The sequence below is a fragment of the Pundamilia nyererei genome, unplaced genomic scaffold, assembly GCF_000239375.1.
Source record: "Pundamilia nyererei isolate P.nyererei 1_Seehausen unplaced genomic scaffold, PunNye1.0 scaffold00170, whole genome shotgun sequence".
Lineage (NCBI taxonomy): Eukaryota > Metazoa > Chordata > Actinopteri > Cichliformes > Cichlidae > Pundamilia > Pundamilia nyererei.
Genome location: NW_005187571.1, coordinates 1,038,533 through 1,046,070, shown reverse-complemented (window position 1 = coordinate 1,046,070; position 7,538 = coordinate 1,038,533).

Genomic DNA, 7,538 nt, shown 5'->3' with positions numbered 1-7,538 from the left:
TCTTTTCTCTATTACTGTCCCTGTCAAAATAAATGTAAAAAGTGCCCTAAAATAAACCACATAAAATAGATTAAGTCAATAAATAAAACAATGCCTGCCTTTGGCAAAATGGAATAACATCATAAAATGCTAAATAATAATAATGGGATTTACATAGATATACCTCTACAGCGCTATATTTAATACACACACACATATCCAGCATGAAATTACATCTCAGTAAAGCACCGTGTTCTTTAATTCAGTTATATGCTGATTCATGTGCAATTATAGTTAATATTTACCAGTATTTACAAAAAATTGGGAAATGTATGACCTGCTGAGGAAGGGATTATCTCCATTTCCTGCAGTGTAATGATGATCCACTGGAGGAGAGCTAAAATACTGTTTGTAGATTTTTATAGTTTTTTAAAACTCATAATCAAATGTGACACAAACAATGAAAGGAATCCAAGAGGATCATTGCATTTACTAAACTAAGGTGTATTTTAAGTATCACAAATTTAAATCCTTACTTTTAAGAACATTTTGGTTAAAATAATGTAGAAAAGACCTGGGACAGACTAGGAAGTTTTCTTTTTATTCGTTTTTCAAAGAAATCCTGGTTCTCACCCACGTCCTCATGCTGCTTCTTTTCTCTGTCACTTTTTTCTGGTTTTGTTATTGTTACCACACAGCTTCCTTTATTAAATTTGTTAATTGAACATCTGAGACTTTTGTGATGAAGGATCTTGTACTGAGATATTCGGTCCTTAATCATTTTGCTGATCCCTGTTGCTTCAGATAGTTGAATAAGATTACTACTTTCCTAAAAATTTAAATTAAAAACTTTAAATCTGAATAATAATTTAGGCATATTGCTGTTCCTGAATATCAGTGTGTCAATAGGCTTTTTGAGCCTGTTATGAAACAGCAACAGCTTTTTGGTCCATTTTCAGGTTTCTAAGAAGAGGAAAAAAAAACCTTTGGAGCGCAATTTTTAAAAAGAGGTGAAATTAATGAGGCTAATGTCATGGTGAACTGGCGATGCTAATGCCATGCATTTAAGTTTAAAAAAAATATGCCAAATTAAGGGCAGTAGTGTTATGCTGCTGTAAAGAATGCAAGTCTGCTTTTAATGATGATTAATAATTATTAGTTGGTTATAATCACATATACATTAAAAACAACTTCAGCGCTTTTTAATTTGTTCTGTCCTACCTCAAGAGAAGAGAGTCTCACCAACAACTTTACTTCAGAAGTGCACATGGACAAAATGGATAAAAGTGCAGAATGATGCAGTCGTGAAACACCGACCACTGAGACAAAGGACACGGTACTCTTCTGAAATACTGGATACAACGTGATTTCCTTGCAGCTTCCAGTCAGACGCTTGGGAAAAATGTGACTGCTGCTCTCAGACTGCTCTCCACTGTCTGTTCCTCTATGTATGCATGTGTGAGTGTGTGTGTGTAAGGATGGAATGATGGCCTTTCTTTTGTTGTGTGAGGTAAGAGGACCTGGTTAGTGAAACAATACCTGACCATTCAAAAGCAGATGGACTTAACTGAGTCACGAGGAGCCAGTCTAGGGCAGACCAAACACAAGCAGGAGGGGGGGGGACTGAATACCTCCTCTGTGAGAAGAGGAAGGAGACAAGCCATTCAGCAACTGGCAAGTCATTAGCTACCATTGTGTGTTTGTTTGTGCATGCTGAGACAGATTCAGAGGTCCTCTTGTAGAATCTGATTGACTGATATGGCTGAGGGGGTCTGATGGAGATGAAAGTGGAATTGGAAATGGGGCAGATGGAGTGAAATGGTTCACTCTTTACCTGTATGTAAACTCTCCCTCTCTGCAGAGGTAATCCACACCTGCATTAATAATTGAGAAGTGCTCTGTGCGAGTGTGTGCCTATAAGGGATCCAGCCATTGTTTACCTGCCCTGTGCAATAAAGATCTGTGCCATCTCTTCTTTTCTTTGAAAGGTAGCAAAATTGTATTACTGTGGCTGACAATTTGTCAGATTTAAATGAAAAGAACTAGGAATTACTCCAGATAATCACCATTCCCAAGGTGCAGCATTAGATCTTTGCTGGTACAATTATACATTACACACACACAGCCCACACAGTCCTGCACACTCACTCACGCATTCACGTATGCTTACTCAACTGTCCAAATATTCCTCTCACTTCTCCACCTGAGAAGGGCAGAGGCTGTCACTCATGTCAATGAGATTTCTAGGTATTTAAAAGTCCACGAGTCAATCCACTTCAGCCACAAATTGATCTCATCTCAAATGGAGCCAAAAAGGACAATTTACATATTCATGGTTGAAACAGAACAATGCTGACTAAATCTGATGAGAGTCACCTTCAAGGAAAGCTGCTGCTGATTTCAGCTGAGCAGTGTCAAATGCTGTCCATATAGACAGAGGGTAATGAGACATCAGGGCCGCATAAAACAAATGTTTTTACCCACGTGTGTCTATATTACTGGGTTCAAGTCCAGGGAATTATTTATGACAATGTGTTACTAATTCAAGCGTTACTGTGATGTGCGGAATCTACACAACTGATCTCATCACGCATTCAATGGGTGTCTTTAAATCTATTTTCCTCCTCTGTGTTTGAATTTTTTTATTGCCTTTTATTTGGCAGTGGATTTTTTTTTAATGAAGATCGCAAGTCTGTCTGTTTCACCAGTTATTTTCTGTTAACTGTTATTTTCATCAAAACAATATAGAACTGGCTTCCATATCCTATAGTAAGAAAACTATTTGTGTATCTGTGCATATGTGCACTGTATTCCCTGGAAAATACAGCAACATATATCTTTGTTAAAACAGATTTTGGTTTTGTAGATAAACAGAAGTCAAGATGAACGTAAAGTGTAGAAAAGGAAAACAGTTGTGCTACTGTACCAATGAAGTTATCTTTAACCCAAACAAAATAGTGCTGAGTGAGTGAAACGTAATTCAGTTTGACGGTTGAATTTTTCTTCAAAAAAAAAAAAAGGAAAAAAAAGAGTGAGGTCAGTGTGGGATAAAGTCAAAATTTAAACTCTGACATTAACACCTGCATGGGGTTATTTTACTCCAGAAAGAGATCTGAGTCAGTTCACAAAATGTGAAATGGGCAACACTTTTAAAGATCTGTGAAACAAATGAAAAGCAGCTCCAGCACTGAGAGACAGAGAATGTACGCTGAAAGTCAGGGAATGGCTTTTATCGAGCGTGACAGAGAGAAATGGGATCTGGGTTTGTGGGCATTGAAGTGGTAATTGATTCAAAGCTCTAGATCTGCTTGTGGACCAACCTCAGGTGTGGGAGCTGATCTGCAACATGATAGCTTAAATTCCCATTTGACAGAGAGTGAGATTTATCTCCTTGAAGAGCCACTCCTCAAATGATGCAGATAATAGCTTGACATGCAAATTCAAAGTCGAAACTATAATTAGACACTTTATATTGCTTTACTTGTTAAATTCATTTACATCTCCCTTTCCAGCTTCCCCATCAGATGAATTCCATGTGAATAATGCACTGGAAGTGGAAGCAACATTCATGAGCAGTACTGCACTTCACGGTAGTTAAAGCCAGAAAAGTGAACTTCATTATGCAGTTGAGAAGTACTGATACCAAAATGGTACTGCTCTAACATCTGTTTATAATCTTTAGGTACACCTGGCTAGTATCGGGTTAGACCCCATTTAGCCCCCAGAACATTGTAATTCTTTATGGCACAGATTCAGGAAGGTGCTGAGAACATTCCTCAGAGTTTTTTGCCCATACTGACATGAGATTATTAGGGAGATGGTGCAGATTTGTCAGCTGCGCATCCTAGATGCAAATTAAGGATTCCACCAGATCCCAAAGGTGCTCGGTTAGGTTGAGATCTGTTGACTGTGGACGCCGTTTGAGAACAGTGAACTTGCTGTCATGTTCAAGGAACCAGTTTAAGATGGCCTAAGCTTTGTGACATGGTGTGTTAGCCTCAGTTTCCTGTTCTTAGCTGTCATGAGCGGTCTTCTGCTGTGCTAGCTCAAATACTTCAAGGTTGAACAGGATGTGCATGCATTCAGATTTTGGGTGTAACTAGTGGTTATGATGTGAGTTGGTTTTGCCATCCTGTCAGTTCAAAGCAGTTTGGCCATTTTCCTCTATCGTTTGACATCATCAACTCATTTTCACCCACAGAACTCACTCACTGAATATTTTCTATTTTTCAGATGATTCGCTGTAAACTTAGCACAGGTTATGTGGGAAAATCCTAGGACCTCAGCAGACCAGCAAATATGGTACTAACATCCATACGACATGGTAGTTTTAACCATCTTGTAATGCGCTGTCATGTCATGCCATCATGCTGATTAGATATTTGTCTTAGTGACAGTTCAACTGGTGTAACAAACAAAGTAGCCAGTGAACATATATCTATATAGTACATTAAAGTTACATACAGTATCCATGTCCTGTGACCCCCAAACTGGGCAAGTGGCTCCAGTGGATCCCAGGAATGACCAAGATCTCTGCCCAAAAGAGCACAGCCTGAGGAACAGCAATGATAGTGTAAAATGCAAAACAATACAACATCATTGCTGTAGACCCTGTCAGAAAGGTCATACTTTAGAGAGGTGATGCACTGGAATGTATTATATTTCAAAGTATTTATAATCTGTTCTCCAAACATGTTAATGTGGTGCAAAACCTTTAAGTCTTTAAGCTCTTTGTGAGTTTAAAATGCCAGAGAAGGGAAAACTTAGGAGGAAAAGTTATAGTTGTTGAGAAATGCATTTAAATCACTTCAGATATCCTCATGCCGATTACAAAAACACTACACTCTCTTTATATTCTGCTTATATTCTTGCTAAAAATGTGGCCAGCTAAAGCATTAATTAAGTTAACTGTACAGAGAACACTCCATCCTGCAGTTCCCGCAAAAAATGGCATGTTTGAAGTCCTTTACTTTTTTATTTGCATATTATCTATCCACCTTTATCAGATTCTCTCTGTACCCAGAATGGGCTGTAGAGGAAGCCACATCTGCCGACAGCTGATCAAGATAAACTCTCAAATGGGAGAATAATCATTAAGTCAGCTCATGCGTTTTGCATTCATTACTGTTTGTGGCTCCACAGTCATTAGGAGTGATCTGGTCACATATTGTAACCTAGCAAAGCACTGAAGCTGCTAATGAAGGACCAACAATCTTGTTTACATCTTCCATTGAGAGATATATTCTGCTGACATCTGTCAGTGTTTGACATCATTTTCTTCTGTTTGATGAATCGAATGTGAATACGTTTAAAAATGGATTTCCGTGATGTAACATCTAAGGCAAAAGGAAGTGCACAAGAGACGTGATCAAACATCCAGTGTTCTGTGTTACTCAGTCACAAGAAGCTGGAAAGGGAGCATACTGCATCTTTTAGGGCCCAACGTCCCAATTACGAGTGATGACAATGCAAAATTCAACTTGGAAAATGAGAGAAGTTACAATTCACTTTCAATAGCGACATTTTTCATGAATATGGAAATACAGACGTGAGGAAGTGGTCTTTGGGATTACACACTCTTGGCAGATGATAATAAATTCGGACAGGGTTGTTTACAATCAAAGCACAGAGTTTTCTGTCCCTGAGGACAAGCTGAGCAAAGGCACATCTCAAGGTGAGCGGAGCTGTGGATGGAGGATCTGGAAGCTGGAACCATACACATTTTGGTTATTTATCTCATGCAACATTAATCAGATGTTTTCTGCTAAACTTTACTATGTCATATCCCCATAAATGCAGCAGAAATTTCATTTTGAGTCAATGTTATCTCGCTCTGTGAAGGCCCTGTCCTCTTGAGCCATTTCTGTGTATCTCTCAAGTCTGTTTGCCTGCATGATGAGTGCAGGGGTGATGCAGGAGTCAGCCTGGAAAAGAATAAATCACTCATGGAGGCAGCTTTGCAGTATGGCAGCAGATGACAGCCGGAGGGCAGTTTGAGGAAGGCAGTAGGCATGAAGGGCCAATCAGGCTGTCTTTCTTTATCATATTACCAGGCAGTTGTAGAGGGTGTTGAGGGCAGGTCATGATTACCACCAGCCGTGTTTCTTTAGTAAGCGGAGACCACACAGAGACAGGCAGGTGTTGTTTACATCTGACTGTCATTTTGTGCGCAAGTAAGGAAAAAGGACTGAGACACTCTTTTTGATTGTAAAGTAATTCCAGTAGATTTAAGTGGAAGAAAACATTTTGCTGTATATATTACAATGAGAGCTTCAGCATGTGAGCTGAGACCGTTGACAAAAGCGTGCACATATTTCCCCAGCAGGTCCTCAAACATTTATGAGTTCTTCAGCTCATGTTGCTCCATGGAGACCTGTTAGATTTCATTGCATAATTCTGTGCACTGTTCCAACCTCTATTGTACCAATGAACCTCTGTTTATTTGCCAGGATGCTTTCTATCACTGCTCCCTCAGCTAACAAGCCAGAATAACAATGACTTTTTTATCATTGAAAGTACTGTTAGATCCCCACTCACATGGTAGATTGTTACAAAATAGGCTCACACAACTGCCTTGCCTTTGTAGTACTCATGCTATTCAAGCTAACCAAAAGTGTGGTTTCCTAATTTTATTCTGACAATATCTGTAATAGTCATCATTTATCACAATAAGAAACTGCATGTGCCTTAATTTCATGATGAAATTAACCATGAAACAATTCTGGGTTATTTATCACAAACGCTTATTCATCACAATCACTACATCTTCTCTCACGAGCAACTTCAAAGATATTGCAATTTGTGAACTGCAAATGTATTTGCAAGATGACGAGGCGATAGAAGGCAAGGTTGTTTATAGAAATTTTGCTGTCAGAGCAGAGTGAAATCAAAGTATTGGGAGCTCTCCATGGTTCTGAAATATATATTGCTCGATCTATCAAACTATCTATTGTGTAATATGATAGATTTTTTTTCCTTCCTGTTATTCCTCATTAAATCGGATGCATCAATTGATAGAGAAAATAATCTTTTCTCTCTCAAAATCACTTTTCAGTGGTTGAGGAAATAAGGGAAAATGTGATCCCATGGCGCCCACTGGTGTTAAAACAGTTTATCTGCACATTATATTGCAGATTTACACAGGCGGCGTGCCCAGGAACACTGCTCCACAGTCCTTCACAGTTTAACTTGCAGCCTCTGACCATTAATATTGTGTGAAATGACTTTGAACAAGGTGAAAATGAGTTTTTCATAAAAATTATTTTAGTGTTGGCTTTTATCATAAAATCCCCATATAAAAAGGTATGGGGATTAGATCTCCTTGCAGGCATGAGGCTGGCTCCTCTCTTTTGTTTTTGTCCTGTGGGATGACAGCGCATGGTGGGATTCATTGTCTCCATGAGCTGTGCAGGGTTGTTTTGTACAACACCTCTGTCTGCCTGAAGCTCTTGCATCATATACACGTGCATGCCTTTTCGAAGAGCAAGTGCAAGAACACACACTTTGTTTCCACAGACTGTAAAAGATTTTTCAAGCCACACACACACACACACACGCAC